This window comes from Mastigoproctus giganteus, chromosome 6 (assembly GCF_048544385.1).
Source record: "Mastigoproctus giganteus isolate SK-2022 chromosome 6, ASM4854438v1, whole genome shotgun sequence".
Classification (NCBI taxonomy): Eukaryota; Metazoa; Arthropoda; class Arachnida; order Uropygi; family Thelyphonidae; genus Mastigoproctus; species Mastigoproctus giganteus.
Window position 1 is genome coordinate 67,038,426 of NC_143580.1, and position 15,667 is coordinate 67,054,092.

Sequence of the window (15,667 nt, forward strand, 5' to 3'; positions counted from 1 at the left end):
AGCTAAGAATTCTCTTTTCTGAAAAAAAAAAAAAAAAAATTCCAATTTCCTGCTCATTAAATAATAAACTAATTCCTATTTACCCTAGATGTCCGAGAAAAAAATCAACAAAATTATCTAGTGCTCAAAATAGAGGAATTGTGCAACCAACTGTCAGGTTCTTTAAACAAGTTCTTAGAAACCTAAGAAAAAATGAAAGAAGACTGAAAAATCATCAAAGTTTCTTGCAACGACCGACTAACTGGTTAAAATAAATTTTATTAAAATAAAAATGATATATACGTAAGATAAAACAGAAATAAAATAAGATAAAAGCGTTAAAATACATAGATAGTAGCTTTCAGTGCCTCTTCATCAGCTAGTGTGTGAATGGTGTACTTCAGTATATATTAATGGTTACAAGCAAATGCCCAGCACAAGTCAGCTGGGCATGATCATGTATCATGAGTCTGGTGTGGGTAAAGCAGAATTACGTACAGGTGATGATGATCGCCAGCGCTCATCGCACTGCAATACATTCTATAATAGGTGCTCCCCTCGTCCAATTCATAGGACTGTACTCCCCTCGTCCAATTCATAGGACTATTATTTGTGGCTATGTGTAGTGCTTCAATCCATGAGCACTGGCGGTAATCACGTGAACAGTCAACGATTTCAATATCCCATTGGGGATCAAGATTGTGCTGCTCAACCCAATAATGTTTGGTGACTGCGGAGCATTCAAAATTAGCAGTTCGCAGAGCCACCTCATGATCAGAAACCCGATCTTTTAATCTTCTACCAGACTCACCTAATAACACCCCCACAATCCAGACACGTAATACGGTATACAGAACCACTCCGTAGGAACTGGTGTTTTCACCTTAGAAATAATAGATTGTAATTTCCTCCCCGGAAATTGCACACATCGTATATGATGGTGATGCAAAATCCTAACAAGACGTTCCGATATGCCCGGATAATAGGGGAAGTAGGCGGTAGATATAAATTCATTGACGCGAGGCGGGTTAGATTTTGTAACAACTTCGTGAGCCTGAAGCTCACATCTATCTAGAACATGAGGTGGATAGCCGCAATTTGAAAGCTCCGCCCTAATTTTAGAAATCTCCAACTGCCTGTCACTAGTTGAACTAGAGTGTGCCCAAGCGCAGGAGAATAAGCTGCAAGCAGTGCTACGTAAATGACCAGGGGCGTGCACAGAGCCATAATCGGTAAATTGGCTTGCACACATTGGCTTCCTGAAAACGGAAGTTACTAAACACGAATCCATGTGCTGGACTAACACATCCAAAAAAGGAAGGGTATTATCAACCTCTAGTTCAATCGTTAAACTGAATGACGGGTAACAGGGAATTGAGATATTGCAGCAGGCCAGATTCTGATCCCCGGGGTACAACTGCAAAAACATCATCAACATAACGACACCACAAAGTGATAGGAATAGGTAAGTTCAAGAAAATCTGACTCTCAAGTTCCTCCACAGCGATATTGGCCATGATAGGACTAACAGGGGCACTCATAGCTGTGCCCAGTATTTGGCGGAACAGAGTCATGGAACGTGATCATGCCCCCTGTTAAACACAGATTGAGAGCAGTAACTTCACAACATGTTGTCACATACCTACGTATTTTTGTTGTCATACACCTACGTATGAACTTTGTAAACATGTTGCAAAGTTATTAGCACCCCTTGTTGGGAAAACTGTTTACACTGTTTCTAGTAGTATGCATTTTCTGCATATTATTATAGATTTTATTATTTCTGAGAGCGATGTTATGGTCTCCTTTGATGTGGTTTCTCTGTTCACTTCTGTTCCTGTACAACAGGCTATTGCCTGTGTGAGATGTCTTTTGAGCAGGGATACCACATTGGGAGATAGAACCTCGCTCTCTACAGATGATATTTGTACTGCTCTAAATCTGTGTTTAACAGGAAGCGTGATCACGTTCAATGACTCTGTTCTACCAAATACAAGGCACAGCTACGGGTGCCCCTGTTAGTACTATCGTGGTTAATATCGCCATGGAGGAACTTGAGAGTCAGATTTTCTTGAACTTACCTATTCCTATCACTTTCTGGTGTCGTTATGTTGACGATATTTTTACAATTGTACCCCAGGGATCAGAATCTGGGCTGCTGCAATATCTCAATTCCCTGTCGCCCGTCATTCAATTTACGATTGAACTAGAGGTTGATAATACCCTTCCTTTTTTGGATGTGTTAGTCCAGCGTGTGGATGCGCATTTAGTAACTTCCGTTTTTAGGAAACCAATGTGTGCAGGCCAATTTACCAATTATGGCTCTGCGCACGCTCCTGGTCATTTACGTGGTGCTGCTCGCACCTTATTCTCCCACGCTTGGATGGACTCTAGTTCGACTAATGACAGGCAGTTGGAGATTCCTAAAATTAGGGCGGAGCTTTCAAATTGCGGCTATCCACCTCATGTTCTAGATAGATGTGAGCTTCAGGCTCACGAAGTTCTTAAGAAATGTAATCCGCCTCGCGTCAATCAATTTATCTCTACTGCCTACATCCCCTATTATCCGGGCGTATCGGAACATCTTTTTAAGATTTTGCATCACCATCATATATGATGTGTGCAATTTCTGGGGAGGAAATTACAATCTATTATTTCTAAGGTATAAACACCAGTTCCTCCTTTCCTACAGAGAGGTTCCATATACCATATTACATGTCCGGATTGTGGGGGGTGTTATGTAGGTGAGTCTGGTAGAAGATTAAAAGATCGGGTTTCTGAACATGAGGTGGCTCAACGAACCGCTAATTCTGAACAGTCCGCAGTCGCTGAACATTATTGGGTTGAGCAGCACAATCTTGATCCCCAGCGGGATATTGAAATCGTTGACTGTTCACGTGATTACCGCCAGTGCTCATGGCTTGAAGCACTACACATAGCCACCAATAATATTACTATGAATCGGACGAGGGGAGTACACTTACACCCTATTATAGAATGTACTGTATTGCAGTGTGATGAGCGCTGACGATCATCAAGTGTACGTAATTCTGCTTTACCAACACCAGACTCATGATACATGATCATGCCCAGCTGACTTGTGCTATTGTAACCATTAACACACCAGCTGATGAAGAGGCACTCCGCTTCGAAAGCTGCTATCTATGTATTTTAACACTTTTATTATATATATATATATATATATATATATATATATATATATATATATTTTTTTTTTTTTTTTTTTTAACTCTTATCTTTTTGTATTTTAACGCTTTTATCTTATTTTATTTCTGTTTTATCTTATGTATATATCATTTTTATTTTAATAAAATTTATTTTAACCAGTTAGTCGGTCGTCACAAGGAACTTGGAAAGTACCTAAACCATTTACAATTTGCAGATGACACTGTGGTCATAAGGATAGCATTCAGGAAATATAGTCACATACTGAGGAGCAATATCCCAGTTTGTCTAAAATGTAAAATAATGAACCAATGTATACTCTCCACCATGACTTATGGAAGTAAAACTTGGGACTCACCAAAAGAATGGAAGAGAAGCTGAGAACTATACAGCGAAGAATGGAACTATACAGCATAAGCCACGATCCCAAAGAATTAAAAGAAAATTTTAAATCAGTTATGCTCAGTTAGTAGGGATTTTGGACTAAAGATGAGTATGGCTAAAACAAAAGTAACGATGAACAAGTATGCCACAGAAAGGGATATAATGATTGAAGGAGCAGTAATTGAAAAGGTGGAGTCAGATACTTATCTGGGACAAGTTATTAGCTGTAATAATGATAAATGGACGGAAGTCAAGAGGAGAATAAATTTTTGATGGATAGCATTCAGGAAATATAGTCACATACTGAGGAGCAATATCCCAGTTTGTCTGAAATGTAAAATAATGAACCAATGTATACTCTCCACCATGACTTATGGAAGTAAAACTTGGGACTCACCAAAAGAATGGAAGAGAAGCTGAGAACTATACAGCGAAGAATGGAACGAATTATACTGGGAATCAGACTGTTAGATAAGAAGAGAAACACATGGATTAGGCAACAAACTCAAGTAAAGGACATTCTTATCAAAACTAAAGAACTAAAATGGTCTTGGGCAGGACACAGCTCGAAGACACGATGACAGATGGACTAAGAAAATAACGGAATGGTACCCAAGAGGAGCCAGAAGAAAACCTGGAAGACAACGGCAGAGATGGATGGATGAAATTCATAAGTTTGTGGGTAGTAAATGGATGGCCATTGCACAAAACAGAAGGAACTGGAAAGTTGCTGGAGAGGCCTTCATTCTGCAGTGGATTGAAAATGGCTGATGATCATCATTTTTCTGAAATCATTTGAAGAAGGAAGTGGAACAGAAGTGCAAGAACAATGGAGTATGCCATCAAAGTCCACTGTTATTCTTTCAGAATTGATTGATTATTATTATTCATTATTATTACTAGCCATATAGTGCAAGGAAATCTGAGGGTTATGCTGCACCAACTAAAAAAAATTTTCTGAGAGAGAGAGAGAGCATCAGAAGTAGAAGGGAATCACCAAGAGAAGAATGATGATATTCAGCTCAGGACCTTGGGTGTGCCAAGCCCATACTCACCAAATGTGAGCCCCTGATAGGATTGATCAAACAGAACCAGAAAAAAACAAGTAGGGGCTCAACATCTGGTGAGTATGGGCTTGGTACACCCAGGGTCCTGAGCTGGATATCATCATTCTTCTCTTTCTGGTGATTCCCTTCTACTTTTGACTTTGACTCTCTCTCTCTCGGTAACTTTTTTTTTTGGCTGGTGCAGAATAAGCCTCAGGCTTTCTTGCACCCTATAGCTAATAAAAATAAAAAAGTAGAACAGAAATGCAAATACAACAGTGTGCCATCAACATCTACTACTACTCTTCCAGAATCGATTAAACAAACAGAAATTGACGTTTCTAAAAGTTCTTCCAATTAGAGGACCCAGGGAAGTTGCCAAAATTTTTAACAATGAACCAAAGAGACTATTTAGTCGAACATCCTCCTTCTCAAATAATCAAATGGGATCTTCCAAGAGATAATTTAGAAAGGAAATTTTCTGCTTTTTATTATGGTAGGTTACTTCCAAATGGAGAAAAAGTATTGAGATTATGTCCAGTATACTCAGTTTCAAGAGATTCAGTATTTTGTTTGTATTGCAAACTTTTTGGAGATGGCAAATCGCAACTTAATAATGAATTTGGATGCAAAAGACTGGTAACATTTGTCACATATTTTAAGTAAACATGAAAAAAGTGAATCTCATATCAAAAATAGTAGTAGTTTTGCTTAACTTTGAATGAATTTAGCAAAAAATATCACAATTGATTCTCGAGAACAGAAGTTGTATGAGACAGAAAAAAACTACAGAATTGAATAATTGAACATATAATTCATGCAGTACAATTTTTAGCCTGACAATCTATAGCTTTCTATGGATCATCTGAACAGTTATGAAAATAATAATGGCAATTTTTTGAAGTTAATAGAAGCTTTTTCAAAATTTGATGCAGTTATGGCAGAACATTTACACCGTATTCAAAGCTCAACTTCAAAAAACATTGCTCATTATTTGGGACATCAAATTCAAAATGTTGAACTACTTTCTGATGCCATTGGCCAAAATATAATAGAAATGGTCAAAGATGCAAAATATTATTCTATTATTTTGGACACAATGCCTGATATAAATAGTGTCGAACAAATGGCAATTATAATCCACTTCGTACATTATAATAAAGAAGCAAGCACAAATGGAATCAGAGAACATTTTTTAGGCTTTTTTTCCTGTAGATGACACAACTGGACAGGGATTCTATGAATTTATTTTAAGTCATATTTATAGACTAAAATTGGACATTCAAAATCTTCGCAGACAAGGATACGATATGAGGGGTAAACCCCTAATATGAGGGGTAAATACAACGGGTTATAGCAAAAAATACTAGAAACTAACTCTAGAGCTTTTTATGTTCTTTGCTCAGCCCATAGTCTTAATTTAGTCGTCAATGATGCTACAAAAATTTCGTTTGAAGCTGTTAATTTCTTCAGTGTAGTTCAAGAATTTTACAATTTCTTTTCTGTATCCACAAAGCAATGGAGTATTTTACTTAAATATGTAAAAAAACTAACACAAACCATTATCTAATATTAGATGGGAAAGTCGAATTGAAGCAATTAGACCTTTAAAATGGCAGACCAAAGTAATATATCTTGCTTTAAAAGAAATTGCAAATGATTCAACAAAAGATATGGACACAAGATTTCAGGCTAAACACAGATATCAAAATTAAAATCATTTAAATTTATTTGTTCCGTTATTGTGTGGCATGATATTTTGAGTAAAATTAATGTCATTAGCAAAATGCTACAGAGTCCCAATTTTAACCTGAGCAAAACTCTGAAAAATTTTTAAAAAATTAGAGATGATTTAAATGAATTTAGAACAGATGAATAATTTGAATCTATCATAAGTTGTATGATTCAAATCACATAAGACATAGATATCAAACCAACGTTTCCTGTCAGTACAAGACAAAGATAAAAGTGTTTTGATTACAAATCAATAGATGAATGCATCATAGATCCAAAATTAAATTTTAAAACATCCTTTTTTTTAGTATTAATAGATTCTGCTTTAATGTCATTGTGTGAGCGATTTAAATTTTTAGAAGAATATAATGACATGTTTACAGTTATATTGAAATTAAGTACACGATCGGATTGGGATGAAAGTGAAATCCTAACACATTGTAAAGATTTACAACTAAAACTAACAGATTACTCAAATAGGGGTAGTGATATAGATGGTGTATCTCTATTCAAAGAAATAAAATCTTTGCAATGTTTCTTAAATAAAAACATGACACCTAAGGATGTTTTGAATTTTCTTTACAATAATCATTTAGTTGATTCTTTGCCAAACATTGCTATTTCATTAAGAATATATTTGTCATTACCGGTAACAGTTGCTACTGCCAAATGATGTTTTTCAAAACTGAAGAAAACAAAAAATTATTTAAGATCCTCAATATCACAAGAGAGATTATCTAATTTATCAACAATTCTATAGAAAGTGAAGTATTAGAAGAATTAGATTTAAGTAATATAATCAAAATGTTTGCCAGTTTAAAAGCCAGAAAAGTTACAATATTGTATTAAAAATATGTTAGAAATATCTTTATAACCATAATGTCAGAAATATCTTTATAATCATAATATAAAAAATGATATTTTTCTTGTAACATTATTTTTGTTATTAAAGCATTTATATGGTGAAAGGTTGTTGTTATATGTAGTATCAACATCTTTACTTTTGTCTTTTTGTCCTTCATAAACAGTGACTATTATAATGCTTCTGGGTCTGAGGGCTCAAATTAACAGTTAGGTCATTGAAGAAGTGATGAAAAACTGTTTGCACAAAGCCTTACATATCAGTGCCGGCCCTGTTTGCAGTCTTGTAATTCATGATAGAAAGTCAGCTGGCCAACAAAGAAAATTTACAATTTGCCAAATTTCTTCATAGTGATACAAAATATTTGATGCTGTAACACTGGTAGCAGCACACTAATAGTTTTTCTTTCATTGTATGTATAACACACTTTAGTCAAGTTTACCATAAATGCTATGATGTACTACTTTTCAGTTTGTCATTGATCAAAACATTGACATTTATAACCTTTGTCTCACTCATTGGCCTTTTATAATTATGATTGAAAAGGAATGCAACCTTTAATATTTTAAGGAAAGTGGTAGTGTTTAAGGAGAGAGAGTAGTGTTTCAATTATCATTTATAGTTTATCAGAAATGTAAGTTTAGGCTTTGCCAGCCCTTTTTTTTTTTTTTTTTTTTCAAAATAAATCTTTTAATGATATTAGTGACTTTTTATTTACTGACTTTTTATTAATCATTAGTGCTTTCCAAATTGAGGGTATCATTGAGCTGTATAAAATGCATTGCGGCGCCTCCATAGCCAAGTGGGCAGGAACAGCAGTGCGTAGCACAGGCTTCTTGATTAGACCGGGGTTCGAGCCCGTGACAACCAAATATGGAGGGATGCGGAAAGGTGAGGAATGATCACCGTATATCCCCGGAGCAACATGGCCTTAGTTGCCAATGCTCCTAAAAACCAAACAAAACAAACAATATACATTGCAGTGGAAATGAAAAACAGTAGGCGTCCCCCCCCCCCATTTATGGAAAACACAACTGTAGCAAGTATTTTAAAGAGTTTATTACACACTTTTTCATTAACAAAAATACGAAATTTACAGAATTTTTTTTAAACATTTAGACTTTAATGCAATTTTACTTTTTTTTTTGTGAAAAGGAAAAGATGGAAAAAACTTTTTGCATTAAGATGGAGAAACGAAATTATGAAATATGTTATGACAACAAAACAGAGAAGGCATCAAATGGAGTCAAAAAGACTGATCCTCTATCATAAACTTGGAGAACAGGCAGCTACACTTTAGTTTAAAATTTTCTTAGAATGAGGCTTTATTCCTAAATTCTGAGAAGGATAAATCAGATTATGATGAATATGTAGGAGGAATTAATGTATCTACCTCTGCCATGAAGCTCAGAGAGAAGTAGATATACTACATACATGTATTTCTGCCATAATTGCAAAAGAAAATTTCTCTGCAATAATTCATTAATCAAGAACCATGTGCTTGGGGTTTGAGACCCACACAAATTTCAATGATTTTAGCTGTGTCCACTCAGTCTACACAGTTAAAACTGCATAGTAGCTGTCAATAAATGTTTTCTTTGATTTTTCCACTGAAAATTCTGGAAATATGTTAGTTATCATGCAAACACAGGAAAAATGCAAGATCATTTATGAAATTCTACTAAGCATTTTTAGTTTAATCCTGATACAAACAAGTGGGAGTTTGAAACCATCTTCCCTCAATTTAAATTTATGCCCCCTCACATGCATGTGTGGTTTGAGAGAGGAATGATGCCATCAGCATTGAGTACACTCATTGTTGAAAGCATTTATACTCGTGTACAGCCAAGTTACAAATATTAATTACAAAAAAGGGCATCTCCACAACGGTTCAGACTACTGGGGGAATTCCAATAAGCCAGATATGGCCATTGAAGTGCTACAGGAAGGGGGATGATAAACATGTAAAAAAAATTGCATTACAATTTGTGAATTGTTCATAAGTTGTGTTCTAACCTATAAAAAATATTAAATAGAATAAGTACCCATAAGTTGGCAATCCTATCTCTAAAATGCTCACGAATAGGTTTTGTGACTAGCTACAAAACATGCAGGGAAACGTATGTGGCCAAGCCTATTACTAGATTATGCCGGTACAACAGGAAAAAAAAAAAAAAAAATCGGCTCCAATAAAAGTTTAAGTTTTACACCCTTATGGCAGAGGCCATACAGTGTATAAAGAGAAATTTTGCATTGAGGTGTTATCTTCAAAGTAACTAAATTATTTATAACCTTGATAACTAGGAGCTTTTAAGCTATAATTTTACATAAAATTTAACTCAACACCTAACGGACGCGAATCGGGTTAACAACATCCGGAAATTTGGCTATCGTTTCGCATAACACTATCAAAAAGTGTTTTAATTTCAGAAAGGATTGGGTAAAGAAAAAAAAAAAATAACTAAGCGCACGTAATTAATGGAATAAGGCATTCATATATTTAACATTCGGCCCTTATAACCTGAAATCGCATTACAAGAAGGCGCCGAGTAATATATATATACTCTCCATCTGCTTAGAGCCGACTCTATGAATACGAATGCTATCAGCCTGTGCGACGCAATGCAGTTTCTCTGCGGAGACGCAAGCTTTACCGCACAGCTGCTAGCAGCGCAGACCAACTCGATCGTCTTCCCACACATATACGTTACCGTAACCGTGGCAGTCGCAGGATTTTCTGAAAGGAGGGGAGTCCCCACAATCGGTGGTGTTTAATCACAATGCAGCAGTAAAAAAAAAAAAGGCACACATTAGTTTTATCATAACGGGTAGGCATTAATCCTTCAGCCCTATCTGGGACCGCTAGTCTATAGATCGAAGGAAAGGGGGTAAAGAAAGTTACATTAAATTTTTTTTTTTTTTCCACCATAGTCCAAGCTCAGGTCGCTGGCAGTACATAATCCAAGACATTCTGAGGGCGAATCGAGCCTTTTCATTGTTGGGGGGGGGGGGGGGGGATGGTTGTAACAGCACGGGAAAACAAAGGAGGTGTGGGTAGTAATTACCTCATTCTCTATGGATAGTGATTCCTCACTCAGCTACAAAGTCAATTATATTGAAATAACATCAACAGAATACATTTCCAGTATAACTCGCTAATGTTTTACATGACCACAGCTTATTTGCAATTAAAACTAGTGAGGTATCCAAGTTGATTCGCAATTGCTCGGTCAAATCGGTTGTTAAAAATAGAATAAACTTCAAACCAAATTATTTAATGCATATCAATAATGATACTGGCTTTTAACAGTGTGTTTTTTTTTTTATTTTTAATCGTCAACTACATAAATAAACACTTTCCTTATTAACACCGTGTCCGGTCACGCTAACTCCGGTTGATTTTTCATATTATCCACAAAGTGGTTTATTTTGAATATCAGTTTTGGCATAGCAACGTATGAAGTTATACACTTAAGTGGAAATGACGTGCATATCATTTTAGCAGATATCTAATAAAGAACATTCTTGAATTTCACATATTACATCTTTAAAAAAAAGGTGGACCGGTTCGGGGTTAAAATAAACTTGCAAATGAAAAAACCTACGAATTCTGAAAATCCAAATGCTTTTGAAAAAAGATAAGCAAAAAATAATGAAACACACAACTCTTACTTTTAAGGCAGTATCACAAGCATTATGATATAAGACAATTCAAATTTTCTTGTATCAAATGAAATTTGAATTATCAAACATTATGATTTGACAATTCAAATTTCATTTGGCCGTAGTGACTATTTCGAGAATTTTTCTTTGACAACGCGTTTTCTGCGCTAACTGTTTTCGTCTGCCGTGCCGATTATTTCGATTCATTTTTATTATCGCTTGCAGTAAGCTATTAGTAATTATCCTTATTATTCAGCTTTTCCTCAGTTTCTCAAAATCGTTTTAATATCTGTACTCTGAAATCCGGGATTCTCAGCAAGGCCGGGTTCATTGAGGTGCAATGGCTCCAGGGATGCCGAACCAAGGTAGACAAGCCAAACTAGCGACTCGCCGGTACCCCCCCCCCCCCCCTTCTGCACGAGCGTTGTCAACTTTCACAGATTAACAGGTTAAACCTATATGAAATAAATAAAAAATTAAAAAAGTAAATAAATGGTTAGGATTTAAAAAATGCTCTTGTTTATACTCCGACACGACCACCAGGTCAGTGGAGTTTACAATAAATCAATCAATACAAATTGTTAATCGTATTCAGCAGTCACGGGCTTGAACCCCAGACTACTCAAAGAGCGGGTTGTACTGCACTCGCGCTCCTGACCACTCGGCTACATCAGGCCTGAAAGTCATTAGGCGCATCGGCATCTGTGACCATTGTGCGCCAAAATAAATGGCGACATTTAAATCTTATATTAGTGTATCATCTTTAAATAAAAATTAACTTATGAACCATCATGAATGGTCACTATATGGTGTATTTTTGCTCAAGGTGAACATGAAAACATTATTAATATATTTCCAGTAATGCCACCTGTTACTATACGCAAAATAGAGCCACCCCTAGAAACATTTATGCGGCGTAAAAGCACTTCTGAGTTTGATACTTTGCTCTAAAGAATGGAGTTTTTTTTTTAAATTCCAGGACCCCAAGATCAAGTAAATCCGGCATTTATAATTGGCAGTTTGTTCGTCACTTGCCACTTGTTAGTATAAATCAGGGTTCAAATCTCAAAGGCAAGCAATATGTCCAAGACGGCAAGGATAAACTCGAGAATCAGTTTGAGTGTGATGTCGGCTCTAGAGGCTTTCAAACTGGATCCAGTGGAACTCTAAGAGTAAACATTTTTAATGACAGATGATTTTATGATTCTCGATCTATGATTTCTCTGGTGTAATGCATTAAGGGTTCCTGTACCAATTATTTGTACTTATTTATTTTGGTACGTTAAATCGAGAATTTATTTGTCCTTAAATATTTTATTATTTTTTTTTTTATGAAAGACAGCCAGAAAATGTAGATGGGGTTCTGTAAAAGAATAATTCGTACAAATATACTTATTATTAATGATAACGGGTTTTAAAAGTATTGGGGATCAGCGAAGGATTTAAATTTGCAAACGGTTTCAATTGCTAAAAAAAAACTCTTCTAGACGACAGTAATACACGGAGGCGGACTGGCCATAAGGCTTACCAGAGGCCTGTGTGATTTTCAATATTACACTCTGACCTCCATTACATTCTATTTGTTTTCCCCGGTAAGGATTTTTGATCCAGTCCACCTCTAGTAAACATGTGAGAGCAGCTGGAAGATGAATTCTACTTTCTGGCAGTGGCACCATTGTTTTCAGAACAAGGAAGGGCGCCGTAGGAGGGTCCACAATTCGTAATTTCGCCACTGCTAAAGTTAATTGAAGATTAATGTTTGTTGAATAAATTAAATAATTGAAGAAATATTTCAAGTCACCGATAATACAGAAACCCCAGAGGCTAACGTCTGGTGAGTATGGGCTTGGCATACCCAGGATTTTGAGCTGGATATCATATTCTTCTTTCTTTCTCTCTCTCAGGGTAATTCAGAAATTTTCTTTTCTTTTCTTTTTTTGCCTAGTGCAGCAAAAGCCTCAGGCTTCCTTGCACCATATGGCCAATAATGATGAAAAAAAAAAATTAATAATAATAAATAATGATAAACATTATGAATCGATAAGCAGGACCACGAAAATCTCATTGTTGCACACTACAATATATGTATTGATAAGTCGTCAGCAGCCAATTTTGCAAATATTGGCTGCCGACGACAAAGCGCTGATTGCAAATATGACTCATAGGTAATGATTATTGAAATAAAATGAATAAAGATATATTAGCTATTGTATTTTCCCCTTTCGTTTGGTTAAAAAAAAAAAAAAAAACAGGTAAAATTTACCCTCAGTTATGAAAATGGGCTAATTTACAGTGTTGCATTACAATCAAAACCTAGAAGAATCATCCATATTTATTATATGTTTAGACCGTGCTCAAGTTCGACAAACTTGCTGGAGCGTGGTTAATCGTGGATGGGCACGGTCAACAAGCTCCAGCACAAAATTTTAATACTCCCACACACAGACCTGCATTACAAACCAATCTGTCGTGTAACTTTGATAAACTTGCTCGAGAGTGTATGGCCTACTTACATTCTCGCCAACAGCAATTGTCGATGCGTTAAGCAATCCTTGTTTGAGACTCAATAATAGTCGTTTCACAGTCTTCCAGTTGAGCAGGTCTGTTTCCCTGGGCATGGGAACTACTATCACAAATTAAGAAAAGAGAAATGGGGGGGGGGGGCTACGATAACGTTAGTCCCACGGCACGTACTGGCTCTCTAAGTTTAGTGTCCTATTTGAGCAGAATCAAACAATGAATTAAGGCTCCCCCTCACGTACAAATGCAATTTCGGATCCCCCAACAGGGGCCTGTTTGTTAACTTTTGCTTCAATGAGGACATTCTCTTCCTGCCGAGCGTTCAAACCGGTGGTTTGAACGCACCGGTTTGAACGCTCGACAGGAAGAAAAACCCGTCGTTTTTAACCCTCTCATTATTGGGCCGTATGAATTGTTTCGTAGCATCATTTCTTGACATGGCGAATTCACTGGTTTAAACAGATTACGCGCACTTCACAACTACAGTTAATTAGTTTCGATTACTTAATGTCATGTGTCAATTATTTAGTTTCTATTAACTCTACTGTCCTATTTTATTGGAATTTAAAACAGATTTGCCAAATTACTGAAGTTGAGTAAATTACAATGTTTGAATACTGAAGTACAGTCGGAATTCTCACCCGCGCTGTGAGTGTGTGGGAAGCCGAGTGGTAGACATGGCCGAATTACAATTTTGTTTTGATAACCTCAGTTCGAATACCTCCACTGTTTGTTTAATAACATATGCTATTTTCGATAATCAATTGTTTCGATCATTGAATTGGTCGATTACTAATAATTCAATTATGCCCATTACTAAGCTGCCAGGAGACCCCAAATGTGGGTTTGTATCTGAGCCCACGAACTCGTGTTTAGGCCCTAGTTAGAGATGCCACTGGTCTTTGAATACTGGCTTTATGTTTGCTTCAACCATTCAAATATACCAAAAAGTTAAAATGGTGATTCACAATTGGTGTAAAACTAACGGAATTTGACGGTTTGATTTGGTATGGCTTAAGAAACCGTGACGCAGAATTTTTTAGTTATGCCTTTGCTATTCGCTCACTTAAATCGCACGTTTTCAATTTGCCCTTTTACGTTTTGGTTTGGTTTGGTTTTATTGGCGCATTAGCATCTAAGGCTATAATGCGCCCCTTTTACGTAAATATGCTTTATACTGTACTAAGAAAAATAAAATAAATTTAACAAGTCGGTCCAGAACTTGTCCTTATATAGTAAAGTAGTACAGTATTTGAAAAAAAATAATAATAATAAATAATAATAATAAATGAAAATATGGAATACGTCACTTGGAAAATAATACTGAATTTTTTTTTTCTTCAGGTAATTAAGAATACCCACTAGCCGATGTCACGCGAACTTTTTCGGTCACGGCCCCATTTGGATTCCTAGCTTTATTGTTGCACACCTAAATATTAATAATAAAAAAAACAAAAACAAACAAAAAAAAAAACTCACCCTCAGAATTAGATTGACAGATGAGCTTCTATCTTCGGTCGGACCCTAATAAGTGTCCGTGGAACAGTTTGCATGACACTGTATTATGCATTCAGTACATCGGGGGAGCCTGGTACATACAGACTGGAGCTGCAAAAAAATAAAAAATAAAAAAAGCATACATTTGCCTTTAGATTGTGAGGATGAGCGCCCTGTGTATGGTTAGTGGTAACTAGTCTAGGGCTGATTCGGGGGTATATAAGCAAATTAGAAACATAAAATAAGCGCTGTTTAACATATGAGATATCCACACTACCAATCGCGAACTTGCAAGTTCTGGTAGTGTTGCGAGTGGGTAATTACCGACCTATAATCATTTCGAAATTAATAAACGTTATTATTGTGCACAAATTAAATAATAAAATGATCTCAAGCAAGCAGCAAAATTTCATACTCTGACGAAAAAAAAAAACAGCATATACAGTACAAAATAATGAATAAAAAATATTAAAAAAACAAACGTATTTTAATAAATACATAATCTTCATAATTTCGTTTGCAATTACAGCCTTACCCACCACACGAAAATTATAGTTTGTTTCATACTATTTAATGTTCTCTTTATATTATTCGTCTTATTTTCCCCCTACTTAGTATTCGGTTTAATTTTTCATTGTTTTAAAACTGACATTTATTTTTTCTTGTCTTTGTTGTTAATCGGAAACATATTGGCCACAATGGGGAATAACATTCCGAGTTTTTTCATTATAAACAATAAAAATAATAATTATTGAATCACGTTACCAATCTTAATACTAATTTAACAGATCAGCCT

General features: G+C 35.8%; 1 protein-coding gene across 4 annotated transcripts in view; it reads right to left on the minus strand.

The window, feature by feature from the left end:
* LOC150084390 (protein quick-to-court-like) overlaps window positions 1-15,667 on the minus strand; it is a 122,311-nt gene that overhangs the window by 106,285 nt on the left and 359 nt on the right. Inside the window, exon 2 of one of the 4 annotated variants that reach the window (XM_090376028.1) lies at window positions 14,854-14,982. The exons of the other annotated variants lie outside the window; for them this stretch is intronic. The gene's annotated coding sequence lies outside the window, so the exon portion shown is untranslated. The remainder of the gene's footprint in view (window positions 1-14,853; window positions 14,983-15,667) is intronic. 4 annotated transcript variants of the gene reach the window in all.